This window comes from Crocodylus porosus, unplaced genomic scaffold, assembly GCF_001723895.1.
Source record: "Crocodylus porosus isolate Cpor-Errol unplaced genomic scaffold, CroPor_comp1, whole genome shotgun sequence".
In the NCBI taxonomy this organism is placed as follows: domain Eukaryota; kingdom Metazoa; phylum Chordata; order Crocodylia; family Crocodylidae; genus Crocodylus; species Crocodylus porosus.
Window position 1 is genome coordinate 46,268,173 of NW_017728948.1, and position 16,911 is coordinate 46,285,083.

The 16,911-nt window shown below is 45.3% G+C and overlaps 1 protein-coding gene across 4 annotated transcripts in view; it reads right to left on the reverse strand.

The window, feature by feature from the left end:
- APBB2 (amyloid beta precursor protein binding family B member 2) overlaps window positions 1-16,911 on the reverse strand; it is a 373,280-nt gene that overhangs the window by 276,331 nt on the left and 80,038 nt on the right. Inside the window, exon 1 of one of the 4 annotated variants that reach the window (XM_019552765.1) lies at window positions 8,086-8,106. The exons of the other annotated variants lie outside the window; for them this stretch is intronic. The gene's annotated coding sequence lies outside the window, so the exon portion shown is untranslated. Of the gene's footprint in view, window positions 1-8,085; window positions 8,107-16,911 lie in introns of those variants that run through there. 4 annotated transcript variants of the gene reach the window in all.

A 16,911-nucleotide genomic window follows, 5' to 3' on the forward strand; every position in this document is an offset into this window, starting at 1 on the left:
AGGTCTTGTTGCAGTCTTTCCCTCCCTACTAGTGTGCTCACCTCACCCCAAATTTTGGTATCATCAGCGAATTTAAACAGGTTGCATTTCACCCTGTCATCCAAATCGCTGATGAAGAAATTGAACATCGCAGGCCCAAGGACCAAGCCTCAGGGGACTCCACTGCCCACTTCCCCCCAGGTTGAATATGACCCATCCACCACCACCCTCTGAGTACGATTCTATGTCTGTGGGGGAGAGAAGGCAGGAAGGTTGTGGTGCGGCCTAGCCCTGATCTGACTGCACTGGGAAGAAGGGAGCATGGCCCATTCCTGGCAATGTAGCTTAGGATTTTGGCAGCAAGAGTGGCAGTATTACTTGCCACCAAATTTCCTGTCCCATAGGGAGCCCTGTGGGCTGAATGCCATGGCTCTACAGGCCACATTTGGCCCACAGCATGCAGGTTGAGCACCCCTAACCTAACAGATATCTATTTGGAATGTAATTGAGAATAGCATGCAACAAACTTTGTAGAACTAATGAGACCAACAATGCTACAAAACGAGAGATACGAGGTACCAAAGTTTTCCCTAAGGAGAAGAAGCAAAGATAAATTAAGCTCATTTTTCTAATCGATCCCTCTCTACCCAGTTAGAGGGGAACTTTTGGGTGTTTTGTAACATTAGCTTGATTTAACATATGTGAACAGACCAAGCTATTTAATTCCGTATATTTAGATCAAGATTTTTTTAAATCCACTTAAGTCCATATTAGATAATAAGTAGCTATGACTGATTTATGTCAGTGTTGACCAAATAGCAGCCCACAAGATGTTAACATGCTCTTACCCAGTCACTGCAGCCCTTACCACTTCAGCTGCAGCAGCAGCCAAGGTCTTAGGGCACATCCTCCTTCCTCTGGCTTCTTCTGCATGCCCCCACTCCATGCATGGGGTGAGGCAGAGTGATGCACTCCATCCCCTGGAGCACCCATGCAGTATGGTGCGCTGAGGGAGTCCACAGCTAGGCAGCCAAAAGGTACGGCAGGGTTCTGCAAGTAGCAGGACAAGAGATGGGGAGGAGAGTGTCCAAACACACAAGGCATGCAGCCTGTGTGGACCTGGACCACTTAGAAGTTGGGCAGCCCTGATCTAGGTATATATGCATTTTATTTGGGTGCCTACAAAGAAAGGAAGTCCAGTAAGTTTTCCCAAAATTTTAGTGTTTGGTTCTCGTTTCAAGCACTGCTACATGCTGCTAAAAATTCTGTTCTCTGCACTTCTCCAAACTGAAGTCCTGAAATTAACGCTTACTTTAATTTAAAATAAATGCTAGGTGACTGATGGCACAGTTCAACAAGTTCTATATATTATGCCTCTAGTATGTATTAAATTGTAGAAAAGCAATGGCTTCAAGTCAGAATAAAATAAGGTCAGGTGCTACTCAAAGCATGCTATTTCAACTTGATACATTTGTAGTTTCCTCCAATTTTTACATCTTTAAAATAAATGCGATTCCTTCACAAGCAACTGCTGGAAATACTCTCTTTCTGCATTTGTCTACTGTACATAACTGACAATTTTCCTTTATCTCAGCAAAACTGAATAAATAAGAATTAAATGAATCCAAAGCAGACACAAGTGTCATTTTATCACAGCTACTACTTGTATTACAGTATTTAGCATGTCACTCTTACCACTCTTTATTCAGATACAAGGGCTCTGTTCAGAGCAAAATATGAATAAAATAAAATAAATTATTCTGTAAAGTGCCAATCAGATTTCATAGCAAAGGACAACTCCCAAAAAAAATAGTATCTGCACTGAGGACAATGTAGCATAAGAAATGTAAACAGTGATTGCAGCTGAGCCAGGGTAAAGCCGAAAACTGCAGAGATTCTAGTATGTGCATACAGCCAGGTGGCCCCACTCCAAACACATGGCGGCCGCTCAGGGTGTCAAATCAAAAACACTGGAGAAGCCTGGAGAAATTGCAAGTAGGATCACAACACTAGTGACAAGCAGAGGGATATAAAAGGTAGACTACTGCTGGTCAGGGGTCAGAACACAAGCAGATGGCAATATGCTATCAATGAATGGATGACCCATGCATTAAGGGACTGATTATCTACATCTCAAGAGTTGTAGGTCCTATTACTGCACATATTCATTGCACTAACATTGTGGCAGCAAACCATCATTAAAGCCATTTCAAAGTGTTGCAGGGCACTTCCATGCCCTGCTCCTAGTGAGACTTGAACTTGGGGGGGAGAAGGTGCGTCGCAGGGCATTGAACTGCCCTGCTCCTAGAGAGAAGGACAGGTGCTGGTTGCCAGGGCAACCACAGTCAGTCAGCTGACTGGAAGGGGGCAGGGCTTGGCTTATATAAACAGCCTAAGCTGAGGCCAAGTAGGCAGGTCCCCTCTGGCAGTCGAGGAAGGTGGAGCTTGGTGGGAGCAGGCAGAGTTGAGAAGCCTGATGGCCTGAGCAGCTTATGGGTGAGGATACCAGGTAGAGGAACCCCTAGCAGGGATGGAAATGATGATTAACCAGAGGACTTAGGGTTTGAGTTTTAGGCAGGAGGCTTGGGGTTTTGTGTTGCAGCCCATTGGCTTATGGTTTTGGTTGTTATTACACTGGAGGACTGGGTGAGGCTATAGGGGTGGAGGAGGCCTCATAGGAGCTCCCCAGTAGCGTGGGGGTTCCTGGTGCCAGAGAGGGCACTGCGTATTGGGGTGTCTCGACCCCGGCCCCAGTGTGGGCAGTATCAGGAAAAGCCCAGTGTGGGCGCAGGCGAGAAGCCCCAGTGGGGCGCAAGACCCAGAAAGGAGGTCTGGGGGCCAGGCACGGCTACGGCCACCTAAGCCTCAATTGCGGGAATCGTGAGGCAAGGCCCCAGGGAGGGCGTATAGGAATAAGGAGCCCCAGGGAGGGCGTATAGGAACAAGGAGCCCCAGGGAGGGTGACCTTATAGAAAGTAGAAGATAAGCCCAGAGGGCCTCCGTGAGGGCCTGGGCACTAATAACCGACTCACCAATGTCCGGCACACCTGAGAGGCTTGGGGCATGGTATAAGGGGTGGTAGGAGTGACGCATAGCCCATAAGGCTGGATGCACCAAATCAATCTACATGGAACAAGGGCCAGGATAAATAAGAGCACCGTGTCCAAGGGGTAAAAAAAAGGCAGCCTCCCTTATAATACTTTGGTCATCAAAGACGTGGCGGGAAAGAACGAGAGTGCTTGATAGACAACTTGGCACAGTAGGGGGCACCAGGAGAGATCATGGCCGCTCCTGGGTCCCCCGCCCTGTAACACGAAGTTTGCCCAATAGCACAGAGCATAGTGGCTGCCTTGCTGCGATGCACTGGTAGTGGTATACGAGTGTGTGAACACATCAGATTAAATGGGAAAAACCAGGGTCAAGTGCAATTTTAGCCACAGTTAAGACAAGGCCCAAGGGTTGTTCTTACAAAGTTAAGCATATGAGGCTTTGAGTTGATTTATCTGAGCATCATCACATTTACCAACGGTCTATGCAGAGCAAGAGGTTTTAAAGGAAGTACTGAATCAAGAAGGAAGAGGTATCAGTAGTCTGTAATATTAGTTCGCAGATTATAATCACATCCATGGGTTACTCCTGCTTTTGAGGAGCCAAGGACAACATTTTGCCCCTTTCCTTAAGTGACATTAGGTACTAGAAGAGCACCTGAACTACACAGTCCAATATGCCTGACAAGCCTGACTCACAAGAGTGATGGTAAAGACCAAATTTTATTGTCTGGCCTTGGTCATGTGATCTTTTGTCAGGGTTTCAGGTTTCTGGACTCACATACTCTGATGGTTATGCTATTACAGATTTCAGTTTCTACCTAAAAATCAAATGCAAATAAATCTTATCAGCCTAAAACAAATACAGTTAAAGCCAACACCAGTGAAGCCAACAGAGAGCAACTCTAGTGAAGAATGTAGTTGGCTTGTCAGTACACCTCTGTGATGGTCTTAAATAACAGAGGCAGAGCCCTTGTTTTCATTTAACTGTTGGATTACTCCTTTAGTAATCTAATGGGTGTACAGTATTGAGGACATATCATTTAGGCATGGACAGTAGAGCTGTATACAGCACCAGACCTGAAGCTTCCACTGCTTTCTGCAAAACACAACCATATCCTTGAGAGACCTCAAGACGTTGTCAGGAGCTGTTTAAGCACCTGAGGGTATATATATACATAGACATTTGGAGCAGCTTCAAAAGCCCAACATTTGAAAAGGGCAGCACCACATTCTAATCCTTACCTGTGGACAAACCAGGAATGGTACAAATGTAGCAAAACTGCTTCTACTTTAACACTGCTTCATCCACAGTTCCTCTCTAGTGGCTAGTCATATTCTACCACAGGGATGCTCAACATCCAACTCAGAGCCAAGATCTGGCCCACAGAGAAATGTCATACAGCCTACAGAGCTCCCCATAGGTCCAAAAATATGGTGGTGGGGGAGCAGTGGCAGCACTCCTGCCCCTCAACTGCCAAATTTCCAGACCCACCCTCAAAGGGAGCCTGGAAAGTGATCAGCATGGCCCTGAGCACTAGATCACGGACACAAGGTCAAATTGGGTGGAACTGGGCCTGATATGGCCCATGGAAAAACAACGTGCTCCTCACCCAGCCAGAGGGCCCAAAAGGTTAAGCACCACTGCTCTACCAAGTTCAACAGTCCATAGTGCTTTAAAGGGCATGCAACTCAATAACAGTTATTTTACTTCTAAACTCCTGCAGGGTGTTGGACATTCATGAGCTATTTGATTTCTTTCATGCCAACCTGGATTCTTGTAAACTATCTGATCTGGAACACAGTAAAGAGTTGACAGAAAATAATTTTTTTTTTTTTTTTTTTTTTAAATAATAAGCAAACTTTTAGGACTCAAGAGAAAAGCAATAATATATTTCTTGGAGTTCTAGCCATGATTACTACGCATTATTTGCATAAGAAATTGAGTTATTTAAAATTTATTCCTGGAATTTTAATTTTTTTTTTTTTTTGGCTTTCCTAAAGGATTTCCCAAATATAAATCTACATTTGCATTTAACTGTTGTTATTCATTTCAGTCTTCCCTGCCACAAAGTATCTTGCATTTACAAAAAGAATACTCTTCTCATTACCCTATACCACCTTCACATCAATATGACCTTGGCCGTAAGTCAGACTAAGGATGACTTAAAGTCGAAAGGTACTGGTTCAGAGTTGCGGGGGAAGGGGTATCTTAAATCTTATATTCTTTGATATTGCTAAAAAATCAAATCTGGCTTCTTTTGCATTCCAAATGACTTGAGGGTTCAAGCCTCAATTCTTTTTCCTTCTAAGCTATGGTTTAACAAAGTTTTGTTGGGGGGGGGCATTAAATCAATTTAACCATCCTTTCACTTCAACACTACCAATAAATCTTCACCTTTTTGTTGGCTAACAAAAAAAAAAAAAAAAAAAAAATCAAAGACAAGAAAATTCTCTCACGCTTTGCTGCTGGAATTTCAATTATTCTTTTTCAATCAAGGGGAGGGTCTCAGCTTTCTGTAATACAATTCACCATCGTAAACCAAAGGAAATTTTAAGTATTTTAAAATGCACAGTTGTGTATGAATATAGATGCACATTCACAAGAACACATCTTTGTGATATGTACTTTCTTTAAACATGAGCATACGTGCCTGTGCACATACACACATATGTCTCTGGCCTTTACTTTTATCATTCGGGTTTTTTAATTGACATCTTAAGAATGAGGTGGGTTTTACCTTCCCCTGTAACAGGAAGCATGGCCCTGTGACAAATTAAGGCAGAGGCTGACAACCTTTTCAAACCAACGCAAACTCTGTCAGTCTGGCCCACAGAGGCAGGCAGGCGCATAGGTGCTAAGACCCATCTGCTGCCACCATCACTTTTCCCAGCAGCTGCACAGGGAAAGTGCCCGTCTCGGCTACTTTTCCTGGTGGAAGCACATGGAGACTGTCCCCAGCTGGTGCTTTTGCCTGCAGCAGCAGGGGCCTTTGGCAGCACTGTGGGGAAAAGCAGCGCTTTCCCTGTGCCACTGTGGGGGAAAAGTGCATCAGGCATTTTCCCTCTGCAGCTGCTGGGAAAAAACTGTCAGCAGTGGCTGGGTCTCTGCACCCACCTACTGCCCCCCCTGCCTCTGACCTAGAATGGGTCAATCTGGCTGCTGAAGGCCCACATCCATGAGGGGATGGCTTCATGGGTCAGATGCATCCTGTGGGCTGTAGTTACCAACCCTTGTGTTAGGGTACTTCTGGTGTTTTCTGGCAATCTGCCTAGTAGTTGTGTGACAAGACTGATTCCAGGGTTTAAAGGAATAGGTTATACAATCCCTTCCCTGCCTCCCATTTCAAGCTAACACCTACCCACCCACTGTGGCTCTTCCGGATGAACCTGGCCTAGAGAGCAGCAGGGGTAGAAGCTGGGCAAGCAGGTTAACTTTTCCCTGCCTGCTCCCCTGGGAGACAGCACAGGCAGCCACAGAGGAGGCGGGGAGAGGGACAAGTGAGTGGGGATCCGGGGAGCAGGGGGAAGGGCACTGGTCCCAATTTGGGCCAGTGGGGGGGGGGATGTTAATGTGCAACAAAGCCCTTACTTTTCTACAATTCTGAATTACTTTCTAAAAACATTAAATTGAAGAAGAGTCATAGTCCAGATTATGCACTGCAGCAGATCCCAAAACTGGGATCCTGGAATCTACACCCAGTGGCTTTTTATAACATTATACAAATTACCTATCCTCTATGTGACATGTTTCATCCACCCATTTAGGAAAAACACACACATTTCTGGGTTCCTATCCAGGATATCAGAGCAACCAAATTAAGAGACTAAAACTACTTCCCAGTTAGGGCAGCTAGGAGCTGGAACCAGCTTCCAAGGGAAGTGGTGCTGGCTCCTACCCTGGGGATCTTTAAGAAGAGGCTTGATGACTACCTGGCTGGACTCATTTGAGTCCAGTCTTTTCTCCCACCCAGGCGGGGGGTCGGACTTGAAGATCTACTGATCCTACTTCTGACCCTACTTCTATGATTCTACGAAATCCAGATTTTCCCAGAATATGGGAAAAATCCTTCCCAGATTTATTATTACTCATTTACATTGTGGTATTCCCTAGAGACCCTAATCATGGTCTCACTAGGCTATATCCTATACACATAAATAAAACAGTCTCTTCTCCAGAGAGCTCAATACAGAATTATCACAAGACAGAGCAAGACAGTTAAACAGTACTGGTTAAGTCATGCTACCAGAAATGTCACATCTGTTCATGAAAACTAGTAGGCTTAATGGTCATGAGAGTTACAGATAGCTTTCAGCCTAACCCAACAAGTTTAATGCTGAGCCCAGTTCATGATGTGACAGATGTCTGTGACTTCAGTTAATTCTACCTAGTAATATAAGGCAAAAGAGATCTACAAACTTTGCAAGTATTTACTTCACTATTAGGTCTTAATGTTTTTATTTAAAGATCTTCAAGTAACCACATTCACTTATCTCACAAGCACAGGAGAGGCATATTTAAGTTTTTCAAAGCACTATGGATAAACGAAGCTATATGAGTACAAGTTATACTATAAATCACACATGGCTTATATATGTTATCTTGACTTCCGATGGCAGCTATAGCACTTAACAAATTAAAATACTAACTATACAAAGATTGTTTTATTAAACAACAAAGCATAACCATGCCATGAGTGACATATGGAGCACAGCAGTGATAATTTAAGCTAAGTTATAAAAACTACAATATAAATATCAGCTTTCGAAGTGAATTAAGTAACCAGGAAATAATTACCCAAGTTCAAATGAGCAGAACACTGAAGTTAAGACTCATCTCAATTCTTAAGAACCAAATCTATAAAAAAAATTCTAGACCACTTATGGTCATTATAGTCCCACCCAGCAGATACATTTCTTTAAACAGCAATAAATTTGGAATATATTTACTATAAAAAATTAAATTATAAAACAAACAAACATGTGAATTAAAAACTAAACTATAAATTGTAGCCTAACCCTATAACAAATGAAAAAAAAAAAAATTATAAAAACTTACCATCCTGTTAACAAATCTTGCTGTTCTTTTCAGGAAATTAAACCTATTGTTTACAAGAGAAACCATTAGTAGGGCTGATAAACTAATTTTCAGCAGCAAAATGTTTCAGGAGAAAGCTGCTTGAATCTTAACCATTTTAGTACCCAATCACTGATATGTATGGAAACTATTACTAGTAATTTATTAAATGTCATTTTCCATTTCTTTGCAACTTATTTGAAAGACAAGCTCAGCACCTCAGAATTTGTATCATTTAGCAATTCATAGTTTTACCTTGCCAAAGTGCTCCGTATCTTGGAGGAGATGCTGAGCTTTTCACAGAATAATGAATTAATTTCTAATCTTATAAAGGCCTAAGTCTGTCCACCTGTCTGTAACGCTTTATTCACACTCTGATTGGCTGATGGAAACAGCCAGAGTGCTCCAAGCGTGGGGAGGTGCCACCATGATTCCAAAGCCACGCCAGGGACTGGACAGAGGGTGGAGGAGCCAAGGCCAGCAGCACTGGCCTTGGCTCCCCCACCCCACTCCCTGCAGGAGGCACAGTGGCAGCATGGGCCGTTAGGTGGCAGCACTCCTTCCCAGCCCCTCCCCCCTGCTCCGTCATTCTTGATAGGGAATTGGCTAGTATATAAATAAAAGCAGTGAGAGGATATGAAGCTGAATAGCACTTTTTTAAAGCATGTCAGACCAGAGCAGCATAATGCATTAACCTTTCACATTCAGAGACACAGGGCAGACCCTTAGCTTATGTCAAACAACTGAGGTTCCCTTGAAGTCAATGCAACTGATTTAAATCAGGTCAGAGATTGGGCCCTAATATAGTTTAAATATAATCAATTGATTTAAATCTGGTATAATATATTGGAAAGTTTCCAAAGCTTCAACTCATTTTTGCTGGAGTACACTGCAATAAGAGAGTTCTAAACATAAAATTCTGACAGTTTATGTTCTGAAACCCCTTTCTTTTCTGACACCTAGTTATTAAGGATATTGTGTGCTTGATTTCTTTGAAAGCACAAATGTACTAGCACCCAGAAGTCTGAATATGTAATGGCAGAGGTCTGCTGCAATTTTAACAAGAAGAGAGAAGATTGTTTATGCAGCATTTAATGATTTTAAGTTGATTTTCTTAAAGGAAGATGAATAGACTCATTGATGACTGCTGATAACTTCAGTGCCAGAGTAGAAATAAGAATCCAGAAGCATCTTAAGCAAACAAACACCTCCTTTCTGCTTTCTGTTATGTAGTCACCCTTTTATGTGAGTACATAATAAACTACTGCATGGAAGAGAGGACTAGGAAGCACACTGAGGTTAATCTCCTTATTGTTGCATCTGAAAATGAGAGATTGATACTACTGGGAATTCAGATTAGTGACATGATAATGAAAAGGAAGTGAAGGGGAATCTCAGCTCATCAGGAAAACAGAACAAAAACAACAGCAGGGATGATATTGCTTGTGGTATTAAGGATGGGGGTGGAGGAGGGGAGTTACCACCATAAAGAGTTTCATGTTAGACTCTTACAAAGCTTATAGTTGAGATGAATATTTAATCTAGCATAAGACCAGAAAAATAATTCATGTTTGCACTGCATAGTTTATCCAAGAATCCAATAGTACTAAAACTACTTATGCATGCGAGACACCTCTAAAAATCAAATCTTGATATATATTAAGTGGTACAACCAAACACTGAGACAACAAGTTAGTGATTTTTTTTTTTTTTTTTTTTTTTTAAACTGTACCCTAAAAGCCCACTCCACATCAGTGAAAAAACTCCCATGGTTTTTCAGCGAGTATTGGGACTTCAGTGGTTCTATTTTCTTACAGCCTTGGTGAAAGTGACCTTCTTTGCACGGCAAAAGGGTGCACCAGACCGATGAAAGACTCTTTCAAATATCATTTATATATATAAGCTCATCTATTCCAGGGCTTTGATCATCCGCTTATATCGATTCATCTCGTCATGGGTTAATATAGTTACACATCCATTCTAGTAGTTCTGTAAGCATAAATACACTTACACTTCTATGTGAGATTGGAACACCAAGCAGAGAAGCTAATAGATAGGGACCTCCTCATATCAATTTTGATGGAAATCACAAAGAATGGCGATTTCAACAAACACTTTGAAAAACTGCAATTTCTGTGATTTTTCATGGAATTACGGCAAGGGGGACTAAAAATAAAATGCTAGCTTCCCAGTACGAGCCAGCAGCCACTACAGTCTGGTTTCACAGCCCACAGGAAGTTGCTGAGCTGAGTACTGCATATCTCAGTGTCTGCTTGGAGCAACTATAGCCCCTGGCATGCATTACATTTCTGGTGTAATTAAGGTGTTAATCACACCAGAAACAGCAACTGGCAACAAATTCACAGAATTTATGGCGCCACAGAAATCACAAACCAGTCACAATAGTATTACTTGAAAAAGGGGGAATATTTTTGTTAGAGCTGCACTGATACATCAGTCTGATACTGGATCATCACCAATATAAAGAAAAGTGACTGTATTGGAAATTGGCCTGATATGGCCAATAATGTGGCCAATGAACACCCCATGCATGCACATAGCTGCAGCGCAGCACATATGCAATAAGGAGCACAGCTCAGCAGCTGCACCCAGCAAGAGCAAAGAAGGAAGGAATGTGGCACCATATGGCTTCCAGAGGACAGATAACCAAAGTTTAGGAGTCACAGACAAATAAACAATTGTGTTCAGGCTTGCGGCATAGGAACTAATGGTGAGAATGTTTCAGAGGGAGCAATAGATGGCAGGGATCAGAAGCATATCCCCAGACAGGCAGGAGACACCAGGAAAATGTCCCAAAGCCTGAATCCAGGATGCAACAGATCCTTCAGACTACCTTATCATTTCCTGCCTGTCTACCTGGACACCCATAAGGCTGTCAGGAAGACACTGAAGAGAGATCAGAAGAAACTACTAGGCTCTGGGTAGGAAGCTAAATTGAGCTGAGGCACAGTTTGTGCTGCTCTTCCCGTGTTACAATAGTCCCTGCCTAAGCTTTTATCTCAAGCAGGAAGTAAATTCCTGGATCAGAATATGATGTCATCAGGAAGACTTTGAAATCTCTGACAATGGGCCAACATTCTCCAAAAATCAATCTTTTTTGGACTTTTTTTTGGTAAGAGATGGGCTCAATTTTCTAAAGATTAGGACAAGCATCTTTGACCATCATTCAGCTAACCTAGTAAGGAGGGCTTTAAAGTAGGTTCCATGAAGGACGGTAAAGAAACCCACTGACCAAAATGCAAATAAAACTAAGAGATGAGGGCTGGAGGAAGATGCTTAATTCCAAAAAAGGGCTAGGGCAGGGGTGGCCAATCTTTGACGTGCCATGAGTTAAGTCCTGCCCTCCCCCCACCCCCGCCACTCTGGTCTCCTCTCTGTCCTACCTGCTGCTCTGCTCTCTGCTCCTTGCTCCCTCTGCAATCTCCTGAATGCCAAAAACAGTAGCTACCTGTGCCACTCGTGGCACACATGCTGTCGACTGGCCACCACTGGGCTAAGAAATCACAATACAAGATGCAAGGGGAAAAACCAGTAGGGCATTTGTAGAGTTCTTTCAACACTTCTATTCAAATACAAGGAGCATAGAAAAAACAATTGAGATGAACTGTAAATCACAGTATGTTAAATGATTATGACTTAATTGACAAACTTGATGGGACCTCCTCTGGAGAATGGCATTCTGTGACCAAAAGTGTGTCCAAGATCTCTCCAAAGTATATAGGTAATCCAATAAAAGTTATCATCCTCACATGGAGGAACATACTTTGCTGGGAATGACAGGCTGCTGATTATCATATGGAAGATAGAAGGGGAAAAGAACAGAAATGATATTATGGTGGGGGTCTACTCTACCCTGCCACGTTAGAAAGAAGATATAGATGAAATATTTTCCAAACAGCTAACAAGAATATCTGATGGAAGAGTGCCACTTACGGAATAGTACTATTGGGGACTTTAACTACCCTGACATTTTTAGATGCATTACCTAGCATAACAAAATGTTGAACAAATCCTTAACTGCTCCTTTGACTAAACCTGTTTTGGTCCTTTTGTCCTTCCCCGTTTTTAACCTATTCTGTTTTTTCATTGTAAACTGTCCTGAGCCTTTGTTGGGAAGAGCAGCATATAAATTGAATGAATAAATTTTAAGTGTGTAAAGGAAAATGTTCTCTTTCAGAAAAGTACAGGGTACAGCTAGGGGGTCCTCTATCCTGGCTCTTAGTCTAACCAGTGAGGATGAGCTAGTTGAAATGTGAAGGTGATTATGATTAAGGTGACCAGGTGTCCTGGTTTAGCCAGGACAGTCCTGGAATTCAGAGGCTGGTCCCAGCCAGCTGTTGGGAATGATAATGCATGTCCTGGAAATGCAGGGGCACAGGGCACAGTCAGAACAGCATGGAGCACCTCGCAGACAGGCACCACTGCCTACCCACCATGACACCCCCGCCCTGCTAATGGGGGGGGGGAGGGGAGAGAATGAAAGCAATGTCCCTTTATTCCTAAGAAAGGGAAAGGGGGAAAATAGCAAAACAAAGACACCAGACTGCAGAATGGCATATTTCACCCAGCTCAAAGAAATAGCAAGACGCATCCCATAGGTAGACAGACTAAAACGTAAAAGCAATTACTAAGGAACTGGAGGCACAACAAGAAGGTACTCCAGCATGATGGAAAGATAAGAACCACAGAGACCACTGTAGTTACAACCAAGAGTGGTGCAGCTACCTCAACATCAAAAGACAATGCAGCCAAAAGAAGAAAACGCGAGTCACAAAACAACTATACCAAGAAATAGCAAGAACATGCATGGACAAACTCCAAAATAAGTGCTCTTCCTTGAGAAAGGCAGCAGGATATTAGCTGGTAAGTTCAAATTACATTAACAGAGACTGGGGTGGGGGTGGGGGGAGGACAAGCTTTCTACCCAAAGAACCACGGAGCAGTGGAACACTGCTGTGACTTCTCCACTGGAAATTTTCAGAAGGTTAAATAAGCTTTTGTCTGGATTGGTTTTAGGAACAGTACATCCTGCGCAAGATGCTGAAATAGATCAATGTTGCTTAACTCATGGGTTGTGACCCAAAAGTGGGTTCCAAGCATATATGAAAGGATTGCAGACAAACTTTAAAAATGGATCAGCAAACTTTAAATATGGATTATCCTTTAAAGAAGAAAACCATGGTTTTTCCCTTGTAGGCTGACAGAGTTCCAGCCTGCAGGGGCTGCTTGAGGCCCCCATTCCCAACACTTCCCACTGTGCCACACACACCTACCCCCCGGCCCCACACACTGGAGGCTGGGGCCTGGGGACAGGGGACACCAGGTCAGGACCGAAGGGCACAGGGTCTGGACTGGCCAATGTTTAAAAATGGGTCCTGGTACAAAAAGATTGAGAACCACTGACCTAGATAACCCTTGAAGTCCCTTCCAACACTATGATTCTAATGCTCTGAAAGCAGAATGACCAGTTTGTTTGCTTTGCATAACATTACAAGTGGTAATAATTCAAGAATAAAGTAAGAAACTTCATGTTACCAAAGCATTCTTTGTCTCAGTAAAAGGATTGCCTACATCACACAACTTCACTTTTTTTTTTTTTTAAACTGTCTGTCTAGAATCTGACACAGGTCATGAGTATGGAACATGGAAGTTGATGCAATCCTCAGTCCTGATTGCCCTAACTCTGTACAATAGTAAAACTCCAACCAATTATAATGGGGGGGCAGGGGAGTCAAGCCACTGCTGGAAACTTCCGAAAATGTCATGCAACAGGGAACCCTTGCCCTGTTACTGGTGAAAAGGCTGAGAGGCAAACATGAATGGCAAGAACCCTTTAAAAGCAGGATTTTTGTGGTGCAGAGGGATGAGGACTCAAAAAGGAAAAAAAAGACACAAGCCAGGACCACCAGGGAAAAGCCCTGGGTGGCAAGCAGCAAAAAGACAAGATAAGGGCCCTGTGGCAGGGCGACCTAGGGCCTACCTACCGTGAACGCCCCTACCTACCGTGCCAAATTGGGTCTCAAATGCACCCTCTATCTAGCCTGCCACGTCTTGCTGGTAAATATCATTAATGGGAGGCTGCCTCCTTGCCCTCCTTGGCACGGTGCCTTACTGTACCGGGGCTCTGTCCAATTGCCCGCCTGCGCCCTCATGGGTGCCAGGTCGCTTCCCTCGTGGCCCTCGCTGCACCGGGGCCCATCTCCCGCGGCTCTCGTTTCTATACCGTCGCCCGCTCTGGGCCTGTCTCGCGCTCCCAATATTGCCCACACTGGGCTTGCCTTTGCCTTTATACAAATCACCCTCCCTGGGGCCTTGCTCACGATTCCCCACCCCCAACCGGGGCCTGTGCCTCACGCTCCCCACACTCGGGGCTTAGGCAGCCTCGGCCTCACCTGGCCCCAGACCCCTTCCTCGGGTCCTACACCCACAGGACTTCTCCCAATTGGGGCTCAGGCAGCCTCAGCCTTACCTGGCCCCCAGACCCCTTTCCCGGGTCTTACACCCCACTGGGGCTTCTTGCCTATGCCCACACTGGGCTCCTCCCGATAATCGCCCACACTGGGGCCGGGGTCGAAAACGCAGCACCCTCTCCGGTGCCAGGAAACCCACCCCCCCCACTACTGGGGAGCTCCCATGAGGCCTCCTCCAACCCCTATAGCCTCGCCCGGTCCTCCGGTGTTATACAACAACAAAACCGAGAACACAAAGCCCCTTGGCTATAACACAAATCCTAAGCCAACATGGCTATCCTTAGTCCATATCCCTGTCAGGGTTCTCGCCAACCCGTATCATCATGCCAACACTGCTCAGGCCATCCGGCTTCCTCACTATGCCTGCCCTGCTTGCTCCAGCAGAGTCCCTGCTTCTTAGGCTGCCAGAGGGGAACTGATTTCCAGCCTCAGCTTGTCTGTTTATAAAGGCCAGGCCCTGCCCCCTTCTGGTCAGCTGACCCAACCGGTTGTCCCAGCAACCCACACCTGTGCTGCCCTGGTGAGTGGCAGCTGAGCCCATTTTACTGTTATCAGTAGCAGGCCCCTACAACTGCCAGTAACCCTGCCCCAGGGAGGGGCTGAACTCAGAAGGGATTGCAGCCAAAGGACAGGCAGCTAGCAGGGCTGCAAAGACTAATGAGCAGGGTTGTAAACTGGACAACAGATCTAGCCAGCTGGAAGGGAAGGGAGGGGTGAAAGTCTTGTCCTCAGGCTACAGAGAGCACTCTAGGCCTGGCTGGGAAAGAAGCAGAACTCCCAGACAGACCTCACCAGTACACGAGCCTGAGTGGGTAACTTCCCACCTACCTAGGGTTACCATATTTCCAGGATTAAAAAAGAGGACACCTGTGGGGAGGAGGAGTATATGACTGGGGGGGAGGCAGTGATATGCTTATACCCTGCCTCTGCTTCTCACTCCTAAGCCCCTGCCCTGCCCAGTGCTGCCAGTGCCCCTCCCTCCCAAACCACAGCCCCCTGCCTCACAGCCCTGCCCATGCCCCTCACTCCCAACCCACAGCCCTGCCCCCTCCCACTCTAGCACTGCCAGTGCCCCTCATTCCCAACCCACAGCACCGTCCGTGCCCCACAGCCCTGCTGCCCATGCAGCATGTGTATGCACGTGCGCATGCACACACACACACATGCACACTCTCTCTCTCTTATTTGCCAGGGCCCATGCATGGAGCACGTGACCCCCGACAGCCAATCACCTTGCCCGCTGCTCCCAGCCCCAAGCATCCAAGCTGCTTCCACTTAGGAAAAGCAGAGGCAAAGCAAAAACTCAGATGCTTGATCGCATTTTAAAAACCCACCCTGACACGCAGACAGGAGGCCAAACAAGAGGACACACCTGGGAAAACCTGAACATATGGTAACCCTATGCCAACCCTCCCCAAGTGGATCAAGGGGGAATAAATTTCTAAGTTCATGTGTGTTTTGGCTGTGAGCGCCCAGAGGGGCAGTATTTTCACTGGATTCAAGTTAGTAAAGACCAAGAGTGGCTATGGGGAGAACTGGAGGCCACAGCATAGGCACCTTAAGATGCCCTGCAAGTTTAGCCCCATTCAGGCAAGAGGGCAAGGGCATTTAACACCTTTGAGGCCACAGTGCTGGGGGGATCCAAAACCTAGACCGTGGGGCTTAAAGCCCCAAACTGAGCAGCTACTGTTGAGAAGCCAAAACCAAAATAAGGAGGTTTAGGGCTAAAGGTAGCAGCCACACTAAGTAGGCTAAAACCAAGAGGGTCTAACTAGACAAGTATAAAGCAGAGCTGCACTGATACATCCATATCATATCAGCACCAATACAAGGAAAACTGACTTTATTGGCAATTGGCTTTTTTTAGCTGATGTGGCCGTTAATGTCACCAATAAATGTTGTGTGCATGCACATAGCTGCATCATGCACATGGCCAGGAATGCAGCTTAACAGCTTGGAGAGCAGCATCCAGCCAGTAAATCTGGGGGGAAGGTTCTGGGGGGGCTGATAGAGGCCCCTGTGGTGAGGGAGAGACTGGGGCCAGGACTGGCAGCCACTGCACAGCAGGGGTGAGGTAAGGCTTGTCTGGAGGGCACAGGGGGTGGCTCCTGCTGCTATGCGCACCCCCAGGGGAATCACAGGGGAGCATGTGCCTCCCCAAACTTGTGTGAGCCAAGGGCAAGCTATTGCTCCACACTACTGCTGCACACTAGGGGTAGGGGCTGTGCTAGGCTCTTCCTGGCAGGGGGGCTAGGCCCAGACTGCACTCATGGCAAGCAGGGGCAGGGCAGATAATGCAGCACAAAAGGGAGTTTAC